The sequence below is a fragment of the Girardinichthys multiradiatus genome, chromosome 23, assembly GCF_021462225.1.
Source record: "Girardinichthys multiradiatus isolate DD_20200921_A chromosome 23, DD_fGirMul_XY1, whole genome shotgun sequence".
Taxonomy (NCBI): domain Eukaryota; kingdom Metazoa; phylum Chordata; class Actinopteri; order Cyprinodontiformes; family Goodeidae; genus Girardinichthys; species Girardinichthys multiradiatus.
The window spans coordinates 9,179,584-9,183,152 of NC_061815.1; the positions used below are offsets into that span (position 1 = coordinate 9,179,584).

The following is a 3,569-nucleotide window of genomic DNA, read 5'->3' on the forward strand; positions in this document are numbered from 1 at the left end:
TGGTATGTATGTCTCACCTTCAGTAAAACAGTATCCTTGTTTAATTAGTTTAGTTTATATAATATTAAATGTGTAATTCAGAAAAATAAAATAGTTAACTAATCAATGGTCCACCTGTGATTAATTGGTATGATTTATTTCTTAATTATGCTCCATCATTAAACCCAGAGCTGTATGTTTAGAATAAGCACAGAAGATATGAAAAGAGAAGAGGGAGGCTTACGTTTGCTCTTTCTACTACGTCTTTCTGGCACCAGGAGATATTTTCCTGGTTTATTGAGGAACACTTTTTTCTGTCTACATGTAGAACTAGACAATAAGACTGGCTGCAGCAATGAGATGCAATGTGTTGATCTAAAGGACCTTTTAATGTGTTCAGCTACGTTAGGATTAAATGCTTTTATTTTGACTGAAGTAAAGGACCAGATATTTTGACATTATGATGCAAATCCAGCTAGAAGCTCACAGAGAAGGTTGCCACTGTTTTCTATCACAGACAGATCATTTAAGTTTACCTGTAGCTCAGGTGATAGTCCCTCATCATGACCCTGATGATGCTCATTAGAGTGAACATCCACCTCATGTCTTGCTGGGTGAATCAGTGATTAGCTGTAATCTACAATTAGCCCATTCCGAGTCAGCATTCAGATTTTACCGCCATCTTCGTCTGGGTTATACTGCTCAGCGTCCACCTGTTCCTGAACACACACACCCACTGGGCTCCCTCTCTCTGGTTGGCTTCATGGCTGCTCTGAAATGAGCCCGGTTTGAGGCGCTCAGTGTAACTTTTCAGGTAATGAATGAGGCAGGTCGACCTGGAGTAAACTGCTGTTCTGGACTTTTCCAGAATGGAGTCCCTCTCTGGCTGTGCGCGTAGTGCTCATTAGCGGTGCCGCGAGTGCGCAAATAACTATTTTTTTCTCTTCTCCTTTTAACTTATTGTCAGGTTAGGTGGAGCGGGAAGTGATTGTATAGAACACAATTGAAAAAAAAATCTGATTGTTTTAAAATAAAAATATGAAGTCCAATACCATTTTGTGGTTGCATCTTTTTGATACTTCTAAATTTCTTCTATCAAGAAGTCCGGGGCCATTCAGAAAACATCCGGGCCTTCCGCCACACTGTACAAAAGCTGGACGAAAACATACTCCTCATACTCTGTGTCACCGACGCTGACACGGTGAGTTATGTACGCCTGACGCAGGTGAACACCCGCTCAGGACAGCAGACAGAAAAACATGCTGCTAAAACCTGAAAAGCAGGCAAGGATATCTGCGGTTTTTAAAAGTGCCAAATTTCGTTTTGATGGTAACACTTCCTCTCCAGCGATTAGCAGCAGAACTAATTTTCCTGGCTTGGCTGTTTGGGGTGAAATAATCCCCTTGACTCTAGATTGAGCTTGGTAATTAAATATATAAAATCATAGATGAAAAAAGAAAATAGATAAAGATTAAAAAATGAAAAGAGACACACAGATAAAACATGATAAAGTGAAGGACAGGAAGTTGGATAAATAAGATGAAGAGACAGTTAAAAAAAAGATAGAAAAAAGATAGAGATTATATATATAAATACAGCAGGTAGACGATGAACAGAGAACATTTTAGTTTTTTCTTCCTTAACGTTCTATCGAACAGGCTGCAGTCAGAGGAAACCATCGGCAGTAAATAAAACATATTGACATATTCCATGAATATGTTGCATCACTAAATTAAAATGATATTAAACATTTAAATGTTAAGCCGTAAATTCAATGGGTCATAGCTACCAAGGGCATCTTGAACTTTACTAAGCATGCCAAGTGGCCTCATGAAACGGATCCATGAATTGGATCACTACCATTCTACTTGGTCTTAGTTTGGCATTCACCAAGTCTACCTCTCCCTCTGTAAAGAGCGAGTCAGCATGGCTCCTGGAGGAAACGTTACAGCTGCAGAGGCAGCAAGTGAACCAGCAGCAGCACTTGGGCATGGAAAAGAAGCGCTGGGGGCAATCTGCAAACAGGGTTGGTGGGGGAGCTGGCGGTAGTGCTGAGTTTGCATCTGCAACTTCTGTGAACTTTGTAATGAGCACGTGGTGTTAGCTAGAAGGTGTTGAAGCTCCCCGTCGATGATGGGAATATGGTTCGACTCATCCATTAAATAAAAGCTTTGTACTGAAAACTACGTTTTTCGTAAAAAATAGAAGTTCTGTCCTCCTAGCATGTAAAGTAGTCAGGCATAACAGCCATGGTAAATGTTTCAGTGTAAGAAAACCTATCTGTTGTCATAATGGATTTTCTCAGACTCTGAAGAGACAACCACAAGGACCAAGACATCGTCTATTTAAGATACACAGTTTTAAGGTCGGACAGGAACCAGGACTGGAGCAGCGGGCAAAAACAGGATCTCACTGGAGGAGGAAAACAGGCTGATAAACACTCTGGGTGGAAGTGGAGAAAAAGTAAAGATGTTCTTTAGAGGCTGACTTACAGAAGTTGAGTTCTTGGTAAGGCCAGGGGGGGAAGCAATGAGTCCTTTTCCACAGTGGCTTGGGGCTGACAGGAAGTGCACAGTTTTTGAAAGGCAAGTTACTTTGTTTCACTGCTTGTGTTTCTTCTCTTCCAGGAAACTCCACAGTGGTTGGAGGTACAACGTTAGAGGGTGGACAGGCAGGTTGATGATCCTCAGAGTTTAGGTAGAGGCTGCTCTTGAGAAGCTGGGTTTGGAGTTGGAAACAGCAGAGAATCAGGGCTGAGGCGTCGCAGTTGGAGTTCCCGCACTCCTCTGAACATGACATGTGTGAAAACAGGAGACCAGTAAGATTCCACGGCTTCCTTCGGAAGAAGATAGATCTACAAGACAGGGGAGAAAGCAAGGTGATCAGAGAAATCCGCTTAGAAGCAGGACTGCAGAGAAGCAGCGGTCTAGCTGTTACCACGCCAAGTGAGAAAACGAGTGACCATCCCTCTGGGTTTCCACTCCATAAGAAGCCCAGCTGATTTCACTCAGATTAGCGACACCTGTGCAGCAGCACCTGCCAGTCACACTCTGTATGGAAAAACACAGCACAAACACACAGCCTGCATGTAGCATGAACACAACATCCATGGATATGACATCTGTAAGCAGGATCCTCAGAAGGAACTAGCATAACGTTACGTTACCTAAGCTGGCTCAGCTAGTGAAGAGTCTACTGGTAGCTGGATCATGTTAGCAAAAAGCAATGTTAAAAAAATCTAAAATTACCTAGAAAATTCTTCCAATTGTATCCTGCGTCATATCATCCTCTCTCATATTGACCTTTTTGTTTTCTTTAAAGAGGATATAATGGTCCATGGCAGCAAGCTCACAGCGCAAGCAGTTTGGCTACGATCTCACGAACAATTCAGTGCAGTGTGTGTGCAAGTTCAGCCACTTCCGGGTCAAATGGGTGTCTCAAGTGAAATACAAAATAAATGGTTTAGTATTTGTTTTATATTAGAGTTTTAAACATTATATAACTAAAGTGCATTATGAAAGCAAAATAAAGTCATTTTTGTTTTCTGTCTTTAATTTATAAAAATCAGAAAACCAAACTGACACCTTTTC

At 41.5% G+C, this 3,569-nt stretch overlaps 1 long non-coding RNA gene across 1 annotated transcript; it reads right to left on the minus strand.

Moving 5' to 3' along the window:
- Positions 1–1,080: 1,080 nt before the first annotated feature.
- Positions 1,081–2,922, minus strand: LOC124860848. The gene is made up of 2 exons (XR_007036459.1): positions 2,472–2,922; positions 1,081–2,391 (listed from the first exon to the last, which is right to left on the minus strand). It is a non-coding gene; the product is annotated as an uncharacterized LOC124860848 (long non-coding RNA).
- Positions 2,923–3,569: the final 647 nt, after the last annotated feature.